The sequence below is a fragment of the Diospyros lotus genome, chromosome 6, assembly GCF_014633365.1.
Source record: "Diospyros lotus cultivar Yz01 chromosome 6, ASM1463336v1, whole genome shotgun sequence".
Taxonomy (NCBI): Eukaryota; Viridiplantae; Streptophyta; class Magnoliopsida; order Ericales; family Ebenaceae; genus Diospyros; species Diospyros lotus.
In genome coordinates this window covers 35641711-35657376 of record NC_068343.1, presented here as the reverse complement: position 1 = coordinate 35657376, position 15666 = coordinate 35641711, and the positions used below count along the sequence as shown (strand labels likewise).

The 15666-nt window shown below is 30.6% G+C and overlaps 1 long non-coding RNA gene across 2 annotated transcripts in view; it reads right to left on the bottom strand.

Moving 5' to 3' along the window:
• LOC127804155 (uncharacterized) overlaps positions 1 to 12235 on the bottom strand; it is a 44454-nt gene extending 32219 nt beyond the window's left edge. For both annotated transcript variants that reach the window (XR_008023662.1, XR_008023661.1), the window contains exon 1: positions 11480 to 12235. This is a non-coding gene — a long non-coding RNA (uncharacterized LOC127804155). The remainder of the gene's footprint in view (positions 1 to 11479) is intronic.
• Positions 12236 to 15666: the final 3431 nt, after the last annotated feature.

The window sequence follows — 15666 nt, the reverse complement described above, 5'->3', positions numbered from 1 at the left end:
ACATTAAACAATCAAATGGTTGTTCTAATAACTAAATTAAAGTGTATTTTGAGTTCAATTGACTTTTTATAAACGAATTACGACGATTCCACTTATCGGCCGGAATATTAGCTGCACAAAAAACTGTCTCCGATCAGATTTTTTTCGATGTCATAATAATCGTATCGAAATTCTGGTTCGTTTCATATAATTTTTTTTAGATAACTTGATTTCGGAGCACTCCCTGCAATCGATTCGGTTACTCATAATTGTACTGAAAATCAAGTTAAACCCCTAATCTTGTGAATATTTCAATTACACTTCCAAATAAAACTACACTCAAAACCATATGAAATTATCTTCATTCCACCATTGAAAATTAAGAAAAAAAAAAGAAATTTTTTTTTTCGACCAACCACGAGAAAAATGAAGAAATTACGCTTACGTCCTATTGTTCGATTTGATCGCTAGTACTTTTGTTTCAACATTAAACAATCAAATGGTTGTTCTAATAACTAAATTAAAGTGTATTTTGAGTTCAATTGACTTTTTATAAACGAATTACGACGATTCCACTTATCGGCCGGAATATTAGCTGCACAAAAAACTGTCTCCGATCAGATTTTTTTCGATGTCATAATAATCGTATCGAAATTCTGGTTCGTTTCATATAATTTTTTTTAGATATCTTGATTTCGGAGCACTCCCTGCAATCGATTCTGTTACACCTAATTGTACCGAAAATAAGTTAAACCCCTAATCTTGTGAATATTTCAATTACACTTCCAAATAAAACTACACTCAAAACCATATGAAATTATCTTCATTCCACCATTGAAAATTAAGAAAAAAAAAAAGAAATTTTTTTTTCGACCAACCACGGGAAAAATGAAGAAATTACGCTTACGTCCTATTGTTCGATTTGATCGCTAGTACTTTTGTTTCAACATTAAACAATCAAATGGTTGTTCTAATAACTAAATTAAAGTGTATTTTGAGTTCAATTGACTTTTTATAAACGAATTACGACGATTCCACTTATCGGCCGGAATATTAGCTGCACAAAAAACTGTCTCCGATCAGATTTTTTTCGATGTCATAATAATCGTATCGAAATTCTGGTTCGTTTCATATAATTTTTTTTAGATATCTTGATTTCGGAGCACTCCCTGCAATCGATTCGGTTACTCATAATTGTACCGAAAATCAAGTTAAACCCCTAATCTTGTGAATATTTCAATTACACTTCCAAATAAAACTACACTCAAAACCATATGAAATTATCTTCATTCCACCATTGAAAATTAAGAAAAAAAAAAAGAAATTTTTTTTTCGACCAACCACGGGAAAAATGAAGAAATTACGCTTACGTCCTATTGTTCGATTTGATCGCTAGTACTTTTGTTTCAACATTAAACAATCAAATGGTTGTTCTAATAACTAAATTAAAGTGTATTTTGAGTTCAATTGACTTTTTATAAACGAATTACGACGATTCCACTTATCGGCCGGAATATTAGCTGCACAAAAAACTGTCTCCGATCAGATTTTTTTCGATGTCATAATAATCGTATCGAAATTCTGGTTCGTTTCATATAATTTTTTTTAGATATCTTGATTTCGGAGCACTCCCTGCAATCGATTCGGTTACACCATAATTGTACCGAAAATAAAGTTAAACCCCTAATCTTGTGAATATTTCAATTACACTTCCAAATAAAACTACACTCAAAACCATATGAAATTATCTTCATTCCACCATTTAAAATTAAGAAAAAAAAAAGAATTTTTTTTTTCGACCAACCACGGGAAAAATGAAGAAATTACGCTTACGTCCTATTGTTCGATTTGATCGCTAGTACTTTTGTTTCAACATTAAACAATCAAATGGTTGTTCTAATAACTAAATTAAAGTGTATTTTGAGTTCAATTGACTTTTTATAAACGAATTACGACGATTCGACTTTCGGCCGGAATATTAGCTGCACAAAAAACTGTCTCCGATTAGATTTTTTTCGATGTCATAATAATCGTATCGAAATTCTAGTTCGTTTCATATAATTTTTTTTAGATATCTTGATTTCGGAGCACTCCCTGCAATTGATTCGGTTACACATAATTGTACCGAAAATAAAGTTAAACCCCTAATCTTGTGAATATTTCAATTACACTTCCAAATAAAACTACACTCAAAACCATATGAAATTATCTTCATTCCACCATTGAAAATTAAGAAAAAAAAAAAAATTTTTTTCGACCAACCACGGGAAAAATGAAGAAATTACGCTTACGTCCTATTGTTCGATTTGATCGCTAGTACTTTTGTTTCAACATTAAACAATCAAATGGTTGTTCTAATAACTAAATTAAAGTGTATTTTGAGTTCAATTGACTTTTTATAAACGAATTATGACGATTCGACTTTTGGCCTGGAATTTTAGCTGCACAAAAAATTGTCTCCGATTAGATTTTTTTCGATGTCACAACAATCGTATCGAAATTCTGGTTCGTTTCATATAATTTTTTTTAGATATCTTGATTTCGGAGCACTCCCTGCAATCGATTCGGTTACTCATAATTGTACTGAAAATCAAGTTAAACCCCTAATCTTGTGAATATTTCAATTACACTTCCAAATAAAACTACACTCAAAACCATATGAAATTATCTTCATTCCACCATTGAAAATTGAGAAAAAAAAAAAAAAAATTTTTCGACCAACCACGGGAAAAATGAAGAAATTACGCTTACGTCCTATTGTTCGATTTGATCGCTAGTACTTTTGTTTCAACATTAAACAATCAAATGGTTGTTCTAATAACTAAATTAAAGTGTATTTTGAGTTCAATTGACTTTTTATAAACGAATTACGACGATTCCACTTATCGGCCGGAATATTAGCTGCACAAAAAACTGTCTCCGATCAGATTTTTTTCGATGTCATAATAATCGTATCGAAATTCTGGTTCGTTTCATATAATTTTTTTTAGATATCTTGACTTCGGAGCACTCCCTGCAATCGATTCGGTTACACCAAAGTGTACCGAAAAAAAAGTTAAACCCCTAATCTTGTGAATATTTCAATTACACTTCCAAATAAAACTACACTCAAAACCATATGAAATTATCTTCATTCCACCATTGAAAATTAAGAAAAAAAAAAAGAAATTTTTTTTTCGACCAACCTCGAGAAAAATGAAGAAATTACGCTTACGTCCTATTGTTCGATTTGATCGCTAGTACTTTTGTTTCAACATTAAACAATCAAATGGTTGTTCTAATAACTAAATTAAAGTGTATTTTGAGTTCAATTGACTTTTTATAAACGAATTACGACGATTCGACTTTTCGGCCGGAATTTTAGCTGCACAAAAAACTGTCTCCGATCAGATTTTTTTCGATGTCATAATAATCGTATCGAAATTCTGGTTCGTTTCATATAATTTTTTTTAGATATCTTGATTTCGGAGCACTCCCTGCAATCGATTCGGGTACTCATAATTGTACTGAAAATCAAGTTAAACCCCTAATCTTGTGAATATTTCAATTACACTTCCAAATAAAACTACACTCAAAACCATATGAAATTATCTTCATTCCACCATTGAAAATTAAGAAAAAAAAAAGAAATTTTTTTTTTCGACCAACCACGGGAAAAATGAAGAAATTACGCTTACGTCCTATTGTTCGATTTGATCGCTAGTACTTTTGTTTCAACATTAAACAATCAAATGGTTGTTCTAATAACTAAATTAAAGTGTATTTTGAGTTCAATTGACTTTTTATAAACGAATTACGACGATTCCACTTATCGGCCGGAATATTAGCTGCACAAAAAACTGTCTCCGATCAGATTTTTTTCGATGTCATAATAATCGTATCGAAATTCTGGTTCGTTTCATATAATTTTTTTTAGATATCTTGATTTCGGAGCACTCCCTGCAATCGATTCGGTTACACCAAATTGTACCGAAAATAAAGTTAAACCCCTAATCTTGTGAATATTTCAATTACACTTCCAAATAAAACTACACTCAAAACCATATGAAATTATCTTCATTCCACCATTGAAAATTAAGAAAAAAAAAAAGAAATTTTTTTTTTCGACCAACCTCGAGAAAAATGAAGAAATTACGCTTACGTCCTATTGTTCGATTTGATCGCTAGTACTTTTGTTTCAACATTAAACAATCAAATGGTTGTTCTAATAACTAAATTAAAGTGTATTTTGAGTTCAATTGACTTTTTATAAACGAATTACGACGATTCCACTTTTGGCCGGAATTTTAGCTGCACAAAAAATTGTCTCCGATCAGATTTTTTTCGATGTCATAATAATCGTATCGAAATTCTGGTTCGTTTCATATAATTTTTTTCAGATATCTTGATTTCGGAGCACTCCCTGCAATCGATTCGGGTACTCATAATTGTACTGAAAATCAAGTTAAACCCCTAATCTTGTGAATATTTCAATTACACTTCCAAATAAAACTACACTCAAAACCATATGAAATTATCTTCATTCCACCATTGAAAATTAAGAAAAAAAAAAAAAAAAATTTTTCGACCAACCACGGGAAAAATGAAGAAATTACGCTTACGTCCTATTGTTCGATTTGATCGCTAGTACTTTTGTTTCAACATTAAACAATCAAATGGTTGTTCTAATAACTAAATTAAAGTGTATTTTGAGTTCAATTGACTTTTTATAAACGAATTACGACGATTCCACTTATCGGCCGGAATATTAGCTGCACAAAAAACTGTCTCCGATCAGATTTTTTTCGATGTCATAATAATCGTATCGAAATTCTGGTTCGTTTCATATAATTTTTTTTAGATATCTTGATTTCGGAGCACTCCCTGCAATCGATTCGGTTACACCTAATTGTACCGAAAATAAAGTTAAACCCCTAATCTTGTGAATATTTCAATTACACTTCCAAATAAAACTACACTCAAAACCATATGAAATTATCTTCATTCCACCATTGAAAATTAAGAAAAAAAAAAGAAATTTTTTTTTCGACCAACCACGGGAAAAATGAAGAAATTACGCTTACGTCCTATTGTTCGATTTGATCGCTAGTACTTTTGTTTCAACATTAAACAATCAAATGGTTGTTCTAATAACTAAATTAAAGTGTATTTTGAGTTCAATTGACTTTTTATAAACGAATTACGACGATTCCACTTTCGGCCGGAATTTAGCTGCACAAAAAACTGTCTCCGATCAGATTTTTTTCGATGTCATAATAATCGTATCGAAATTCTGGTTCGTTTCATATAATTTTTTTTAGATATCTTGATTTCGGAGCACTCCCTGCAATCGATTCGGTTACTCATAATTGTACCGAAAATCAAGTTAAACCCCTAATCTTGTGAATATTTCAATTACACTTCCAAATAAAACTACACTCAAAACCATATGAAATTATCTTCATTCCACCATTGAAAATTAAGAAAAAAAAAAGAAATTTTTTTTTTCGACCAACCTCGAGAAAAATGAAGAAATTACGCTTACGTCCTATTGTTCGATTTGATCGCTAGTACTTTTGTTTCAACATTAAACAATCAAATGGTTGTTCTAATAACTAAATTAAAGTGTATTTTGAGTTCAATTGACTTTTTATAAACGAATTACGACGATTCCACTTATCGGCCGGAATATTAGCTGCACAAAAAACTGTCTCCGATCAGATTTTTTTCGATGTCATAATAATCGTATCGAAATTCTGGTTCGTTTCATATAATTTTTTTTAGATATCTTGATTTCGGAGCACTCCCTGCAATCGATTCGGTTACACCTAATTGTACCGAAAATAAAGTTAAACCCCTAATCTTGTGAATATTTCAATTACACTTCCAAATAAAACTACACTCAAAACCATATGAAATTATCTTCATTCCATCATTGAAAATTAAGAAAAAAAAAAGAAATTTTTTTTTCGACCAACCACGGGAAAAATGAAGAAATTACGCTTACGTCCTATTGTTCGATTTGATCGCTAGTACTTTTGTTTCAACATTAAACAATCAAATGGTTGTTCTAATAACTAAATTAAAGTGTATTTTGAGTTCAATTGACTTTTTATAAACGAATTACGACGATTCCACTTATCGGCCGGAATATTAGCTGCACAAAAAACTGTCTCCGATCAGATTTTTTTCGATGTCATAATAATCGTATCGAAATTCTGGTTCGGTTCATATAATTTTTTTTAGATATCTTGATTTCGGAGCACTCCCTGCAATCGATTCGGTTACACCTAATTATACAGAAAATAAAGTGCAACCCCTAATCTTGTGAATATTTCAATTACACTTCCAAATAAAACTACACTCAAAACCATATGAAATTATCTTCATTCCACCATTGAAAATTAAGAGAAAAAAAAAGAAAAATTTTTTTCGACCAACCACGGGAAAAATGAAGAAATTACGCTTACGTCCTATTGTTCAATTTAATCGCTAGTACTTTTGTTTAAACATTAAACAATCAAATGGTTGTTCTAATAACTAAATTAAAGTGTATTTTGAGTTCAATTGACTTTTTATAAACGAATTACGACGATTCCACTTTTGGCCGGAATTTTAGCTGCACAAAAAATTGTCTCCGATCAGATTTTTTTCGATGTCATAATAATCGTATCGAAATTCTGGTTCGTTTCATATAATTTTTTTTAGATATCTTGATTTCGGAGCACTCCCTGCAATCGATTCGGTTACTCATAATTGTACTGAAAATCAAGTTAAACCCCTAATCTTGTGAGTATTTTAATTACACTTCCAAATAAAACTACACTCAAAACCATATGAAATTATCTTCATTCCACCATTGAAAATTGAGAAAAAAAAAAAAAAAAATTTTTTTTCGACCAACCACGGGAAAAATGAAGAAATTACGCTTACGTCCTATTGTTCGATTTGATCGCTAGTACTTTTGTTTCAACATTAAACAATCAAATGGTTGTTCTAATAAAAAAATTAAAGTGTATTTTGAGTTCAATTGACTTTTTATAAACGAATTACGACGATTCCACTTATCGGCCGGAATATTAGCTGCACAAAAAACTGTCTCCGATCAGATTTTTTTCGATGTCATAATAATCGTATCGAAATTCTGGTTCGTTTCATATAATTTTTTTTAGATATCTTGATTTCGGAGCACTCCCTGCAATCGATTCGGTTACACCAAATTGTACCGAAAAAAAAGTTAAACCCCTAATCTTGTGAATATTTCAATTACACTTCCAAATAAAACTACACTCAAAACCATATGAAATTATCTTCATTCCACCATTGAAAATTAAGAAAAAAAAAAGAAATTTTTTTTTCGACCAACCTCGAGAAAAATGAAGAAATTACGCTTACGTCCTATTGTTCGATTTGATCGCTAGTACTTTTGTTTCAACATTAAACAATCAAATGGTTGTTCTAATAACTAAATTAAAGTGTATTTTGAGTTCAATTGACTTTTTATAAACGAATTACGACGATTCCACTTATCGGCCGGAATATTAGCTGCACAAAAAACTGTCTCCGATCAGATTTTTTTCGATGTCATAATAATCGTATCGAAATTCTGGTTCGTTTCATATAATTTTTTTTAGATATCTTGATTTCGGAGCACTCCCTGCAATCGATTCGGTTACTCATAAATGTACCGAAAATCAAGTTAAACCCCTAATCTTGTGAATATTTCAATTACACTTCCAAATAAAACTACACTCAAAACCATATGAAATTATCTTCATTCCACCATTGAAAATTAAGAAAAAAAAAAGAAATTTTTTTTTTCGACCAACCACGGAGAAAATGAAGAAATTACGCTTACGTTCTATTGTTCGATTTGATCGCTAGTACTTTGTTTCAACATTAAACAATCAAATGGTTTTTCTAATAAATAAATTAAAGTGTATTTTGAGTTCAATTGACTTTTTATAAACGAATTACGACGATTCCACTTATCGGCCGGAATTTTAGCTGCACAAAAAACTGTCTCCGATTAGATTTTTTTCGATGTCATAATAATCGTATCGAAATTCTGGTTCGTTTCATATAATTTTTTTTAGATATCTTGATTTCGGAGCACTCCCTGCAATCGATTCGGTTACATAATTGTACCGAAAATAAAGTTAAACCCCTAATCTTGTGAATATTTCAATTACACTTCCAAATAAAACTACACTCAAAACCATATGAAATTATCTTCATTCCACCATTGAAAATTAAGAAAAAAAAAAGAAATTTTTTTCGACCAACCACGGAAAAATGAAGAAATTACGCTTACGTCCTATTGTTCGATTTGATCGCTAGTACTTTTGTTTCAACATTAAACAATCAAATGGTTGTTCTAATAACTAAATTAAAGTGTATTTTGAGTTCAATTGACTTTTTATAAACGAATTACGACGATTCGACTTTTGGCCGGAATTTTAGCTGCACAAAAAATTGTCTCCGATTAGATTTTTTTCGATGTCATAATAATCGTATCGAAATTCTGGTTCGTTTCATATAATTTTTTTTAGATATCTTGATTTCGGAGCACTCCCTGCAATCGATTCGGGTACTCATAATTGTACTGAAAATCAAGTTAAACCCCTCATCTTGTGAATATTTCAATTACACTTCCAAATAAAACTACACTCAAAACCATATGAAATTATCTTCATTCCACCATTGAAAATTGAGAAAAAAAAAAAAAAATTTTTTTCGACCAACCACGGGAAAAATGAAGAAATTACGCTTACGTCCTATTGTTCGATTTGATCGCTAGTACTTTTGTTTCAACATTAAACAATCAAATGGTTGTTCTAATAACTAAATTAAAGTGTATTTTGAGTTCAATTGACTTTTTATAAACGAATTACGACGATTCCACTTATCGGCCGGAATATTAGCTGCACAAAAAACTGTCTCCGATCAGATTTTTTTCGATGTCATAATAATCGTATCGAAATTCTGGTTCGTTTCATATAATTTTTTTTAGATATCTTGATTTCGGAGCACTCCCTGCAATCGATTCGATTACACCTAATTATACCGCAAAAAAAGTTAAACCCCTAATCTTGTGAATATTTCAATTACACTTCCAAATAAAACTACACTCAAAACCATATGAAATTATCTTCATTCCACCATTGAAAATTAAGAAAAAAAAAAAAGAAATTTTTTTTTTCGACCAACCTCGAGAAAAATGAAGAAATTACGCTTGCGTCCTATTGTTCGATTTGATCGCTAGTACTTTTGTTTCAACATTAAACAATCAAATGGTTGTTCTAATAACTAAATTAAAGTGTATTTTGAGTTCAATTGACTTTTTATAAACGAATTACGACGATTCCACTTTTCGGCCGGAATTTTAGCTGCACAAAAAATTGTCTCCGATTAGATTTTTTTCGATGTCATAATAATCGTATCGAAATTCTGGTTCGTTTCATATAATTTTTTTTAGATATCTTGATTTCGGAGCACTCCCTGCAATCGATTCGGGTACTCATAATTGTACTGAAAATCAAGTTAAACCCCTAATCTTGTGAATATTTCAATTACACTTCCAAATAAAACTACACTCAAAACCATATGAAATTATCTTCATTCCACCATTGAAAATTGAGAAAAAAAAAAAAAAAATTTTTTTCGACCAACCACGGGAAAAATGAAGAAATTACGCTTACGTCCTATTGTTCGATTTGATCGCTAGTACTTTTGTTTCAACATTAAACAATCAAATGGTTGTTCTAATAACTAAATTAAAGTGTATTTTGAGTTCAATTGACTTTTTATAAACGAATTACGACGATTCCACTTATCGGCCGGAATATTAGCTGCACAAAAAACTGTCTCCGATCAGATTTTTTTCGATGTCATAATAATCGTATCGAAATTCTGGTTCGTTTCATATAATTTTTTTTAGATATCTTGATTTCGGAGCACTCCCTGCAATCGATTCGGTTACACCAAAGTGTACCGAAAAAAAAGTTAAACCCCTAATCTTGTGAATATTTCAATTACACTTCCAAATAAAACTACACTCAAAACCATATGAAATTATCTTCATTCCACCATTGAAAATTAAGAAAAAAAAAAGAAATTTTTTTTTCGACCAACCTCGAGAAAAATGAAGAAATTACGCTTACGTCCTATTGTTCGATTTGATCGCTAGTACTTTTGTTTAAACATTAAACAATCAAATGGTTGTTCTAATAACTAAATTAAAGTGTATTTTGAGTTCAATTGACTTTTTATAAACGAATTACGACGATTCCACTTATCGGCCGGAATATTAGCTGCACAAAAAACTGTCTCCGATCAGATTTTTTTCGATGTCATAATAATCGTATCGAAATTCTGGTTCGTTTCATATAATTTTTTTTAGATATCTTGATTTCGGAGCACTCCCTGCAATCGATTCGGTTACACCAAAGTGTACCGAAAATCAAGTTAAACCCCTAATCTTGTGAATATTTCAATTACACTTCCAAATAAAACTACACTCAAAACCATATGAAATTATCTTCATTCCACCATTGAAAATTAAGAAAAAAAAAAAAGAAATTTTTTTTTCGACCAACCTCGAGAAAAATGAAGAAATTACGCTTACGTCCTATTGTTCGATTTGATCGCTAGTACTTTTGTTTCAACATTAAACAATCAAATGGTTGTTCTAATAACTAAATTAAAGTGTATTTTGAGTTCAATTGACTTTTTATAAACGAATTACGACGATTCCACTTTCGGCCGGAATTTTAGCTGCACAAAAAACTGTCTCCGATCAGATTTTTTTCGATGTCATAATAATCGTATCGAAATTCTGGTTCGTTTCATATAATTTTTTTTAGATATCTTGATTTCGGAGCACTCCCTGCAATCGATTCGGTTACTCATAATTGTACTGAAAATCAAGTTAAACCCCTAATCTTGTGAATATTTCAATTACACTTCCAAATAAAACTACACTCAAAACCATATGAAATTATCTTCATTCCATCATTGAAAATTGAGAAAAAAAAAAAAAAATTTTTTTTTCGACCAACCACGGGAAAAATGAAGAAATTACGCTTACGTCCTATTGTTCGATTTGATCGCTAGTACTTTTGTTTCAACATTAAACAATCAAATGGTTGTTCTAATAACTAAATTAAAGTGTATTTTGAGTTCAATTGACTTTTTATAAACGAATTACGACGATTCCACTTATCGGCCGGAATATTAGCTGCACAAAAAACTGTCTCCGATCAGATTTTTTTCGATGTCATAATAATCGTATCGAAATTCTGGTTCGTTTCATATAATTTTTTTTAGATATCTTGATTTCGGAGCACTCCCTGCAATCGATTCGGTTACACCAAAGTGTACCGAAAAAAAAGTTAAACCCTAATCTTGTGAATATTTCAATTACACTTCCAAATAAAACTACACTCAAAACCATATGAAATTATCTTCATTCCACCATTGAAAATTAAGAAAAAAAAAAGAAATTTTTTTTTCGACCAACCTCGAGAAAAATGAAGAAATTACGCTTGCGTCCTATTGTTCGATTTGATCGCTAGTACTTTTGTTTCAACATTAAACAATCAAATGGTTGTTCTAATAACTAAATTAAAGTGTATTTTGAGTTCAATTGACTTTTTATAAACGAATTACGACGATTCCACTTATCGGCCGGAATATTAGCTGCACAAAAAACTGTCTCCGATCAGATTTTTTTCGATGTCATAATAATCGTATCGAAATTCTGGTTCGTTTCATATAATTTTTTTTAGATATCTTGATTTCGGAGCACTCCCTGCAATCGATTCGGTTACTCATAATTGTACTGAAAATCAAGTTAAACCCCTAATCTTGTGAATATTTCAATTACACTTCCAAATAAAACTACACTCAAAACCATATGAAATTATCTTCATTCCACCATTGAAAATTAAGAAAAAAAAAGAAATTTTTTTTTTCGACCAACCTCGAGAAAAATGAAGAAATTACGCTTACGTCCTATTGTTCGATTTGATCGCTAGTACTTTTGTTTCAACATTAAACAATCAAATGGTTGTTCTAATAACTAAATTAAAGTGTATTTTGAGTTCAATTGACTTTTTATAAACGAATTACGACGATTCCACTTATCGGCCGGAATATTAGCTGCACAAAAAACTGTCTCCGATCAGATTTTTTTCGATGTCATAATAATCGTATCGAAATTCTGGTTCGTTTCATATAATTTTTTTTAGATATCTTGATTTCGGAGCACTCCCTGCAATCGATTCGGTTACTCATAAATGTACTGAAAATCAAGTTAATTCCCTATCTTGTGAATATTTCAATTACACTTCCAAATAAAACTACACTCAAAACCATATGAAATTATCTTCATTCCACCATTGAAAATTAAGAAAAAAAAAAGAAATTTTTTTTTTCGACCAACCTCGAGAAAAATGAAGAAATTACGCTTGCGTCCTATTGTTCGATTTGATCGCTAGTACTTTTGTTTAAACTTTAAACAATCAAATGGTTGTTCTAATAACTAAATTAAAGTGTATTTTGAGTTCAATTGACTTTTTATAAACGAATTACGACGATTCCACTTTTGGCCGGAATTTTAGCTGCACAAAAAACTGTCTCCGATCAGATTTTTTTCGATGTCATAATAATCGTATCGAAATTCTGGTTCGTTTCATATAATTTTTTTTAGATATCTTGATTTCGGAGCACTCCCTGCAATCGATTCGGGTACTCATAATTGTACTGAAAATCAAGTTAAACCCCTAATCTTGTGAATATTTCAATTACACTTCCAAATAAAACTACACTCAAAACCATATGAAATTATCTTCATTCCATCATTGAAAATTGAGAAAAAAAAAAAAAAAATTTTTTTCGACCCTGCACGCGAAAAATGAAGAAATTACGCTTACGTCCTATTGTTCGATTTGATCGCTAGTACTTTTGTTTCAACATTAAACAATCAAATGGTTGTTCTAATAACTAAATTAAAGTGTATTTTGAGTTCAATTGACTTTTTATAAACGAATTACGACGATTCCACTTATCGGCCGGAATATTAGCTGCACAAAAAACTGTCTCCGATCAGATTTTTTTCGATGTCATAATAATCGTATCGAAATTCTGGTTCGTTTCATATAATTTTTTTTAGATATCTTGATTTCGGAGCCCTCCCTGCAATCGATTCGGTTACACCAAAGTGTACCGAAAAAAAAGTTAAACCCCTAATCTTGTGAATATTTCAATTACACTTCCAAATAAAACTACACTCAAAACCATATGAAATTATCTTCATTCCACCATTGAAAATTAAAAAAAAAAAAGAAATTTTTTTTTTCGACCAACCTCGAGAAAAATGAAGAAATTACGCTTGCGTCCTATTGTTCGATTTGATCGCTAGTACTTTTGTTTAAACATTAAACAATCAAATGGTTGTTCTAATAACTAAATTAAAGTGTATTTTGAGTTCAATTGACTTTTTATAAACGAATTACGACGATTCGACTTTTGGCCGGAATTTTAGCTGCACAAAAAATTGTCTCCGATTAGATTTTTTTCGATGTCATAATAATCGTATCGAAATTCTGGTTCGTTTCATATCATTTTTTTTAGATATCTTGATTTCGGAGCACTCCCTGCAATCGATTCGGTACTCATAATTGTACTGAAAATCAAGTTAAACCCCTAATCTTGTGAATATTTCAATTACACTTCCAAATAAAACTACACTTAAAACCATATGAAATTATCTTCATTCCACCATTGAAAATTGAGAAAAAAAAAAAAAAAAAATTTCGACCAACCACGGGAAAAATGAAGAAATTACGCTTACGTCCTATTGTTCGATTTGATCGCTAGTACTTTTGTTTCAACATTAAACAATCAAATGGTTGTTCTAATAACTAAATTAAAGTGTATTTTGAGTTCAATTGACTTTTTATAAACGAATTACGACGATTCCACTTATCGGCCGGAATATTAGCTGCACAAAAAACTGTCTCCGATTAGATTTTTTTCGATGTCATAACAATCGTATCGAAATTCTGGTTCGTTTCATATAATTTTTTTTAGATATCTTGATTTCGGAGCACTCCCTGCAATCGATTCGGTTACACCAAAGTGTACCGAAAAAAAAGTTAAACCCCTAATCTTGTGAATATTTCAATTACACTTCCAAATAAAACTACACTCAAAACCATATGAAATTATCTTCATTCCACCATTGAAAATTAAGAAAAAAAAAAAAGAAATTTTTTTTTTCGACCAACCTCGAGAAAAATGAAGAAATTACGCTTGCGTCCTATTGTTCGATTTGATCGCTAGTACTTTTGTTTCAACATTAAACAATCAAATGGTTGTTCTAATAACTAAATTAAAGTGTATTTTGAGTTCAATTGACTTTTTATAAACGAATTACGACGATTCGACTTTTGGACCGGAATTTTAGCTGCACAAAAAATTGTCTCCGATCAGATTTTTTTCGATGTCATAATAATCGTATCGAAATTCTGGTTCGTTTCATATCATTTTTTTTAGATATCTTGATTTCGGAGCACTCCCTGCAATCGATTCGGGTACTCATAATTGTACTGAAAATCAAGTTAAACCCCTAATCTTGTGAATATTTCAATTACACTTCCAAATAAAACTACACTCAAAACCATATGAAATTATCTTCATTCCATCATTGAAAATTGAGAAAAAAAAAAAAAAAATTTTTTTCGACCAACACGCGAAAAATGAAGAAATTACGCTTACGTCCTATTGTTCGATTTGATCGCTAGTACTTTTGTTTCAACATTAAACAATCAAATGGTTGTTCTAATAACTAAATTAAAGTGTATTTTGAGTTCAATTGACTTTTTATAAACGAATTACGACGATTCCACTTATCGGCCGGAATATTAGCTGCACAAAAAACTGTCTCCGATTAGATTTTTTTCGATGTCATAATAATCGTATCGAAATTCTGGTTCGTTTCATATAATTTTTTTTAGATATCTTGATTTCGGAGCACTCCCTGCAATCGATTCGGTTACACCAAAGTGTACCGAAAAAAAAGTTAAACCCCTAATCTTGTGAATATTTCAATTACACTTCCAAATAAAACTACACTCAAAACCATATGAAATTATCTTCATTCCACCATTGAAAATTAAGAAAAAAAAAAGAAATTTTTTTTTCGACCAACCTCGAGAAAAATGAAGAAATTACGCTTGCGTCCTATTGTTCGATTTGATCGCTAGTACTTTTGTTTCAACATTAAACAATCAAATGGTTGTTCTAATAACTAAATTAAAGTGTATTTTGAGTTCAATTGACTTTTTATAAACGAATTACGACGATTCCACTTATCGGCCGGAATATTAGCTGCACAAAAAACTGTCTCCGATTAGATTTTTTTCGATGTCATAATAATCGTATCGAAATTCTGGTTCGTTTCATATAATTTTTTTTAGATATCTTGATTTCGGAGCACTCCCTGCAATCGATTCGGTTACTCATAATTGTACCGAAAAATCAAGTTAAACCCCTAATCTTGTGAATATTTCAATTACACTTCCAAATAAAACTACACTCAAAACCATATGAAATTATCTTCATTCCACCATTGAAAATTAAGAAAAAAAAAAAAGAAATTTTTTTTTCGACCAACCTCGAGAAAAATGAAGAAATTACGCTTGC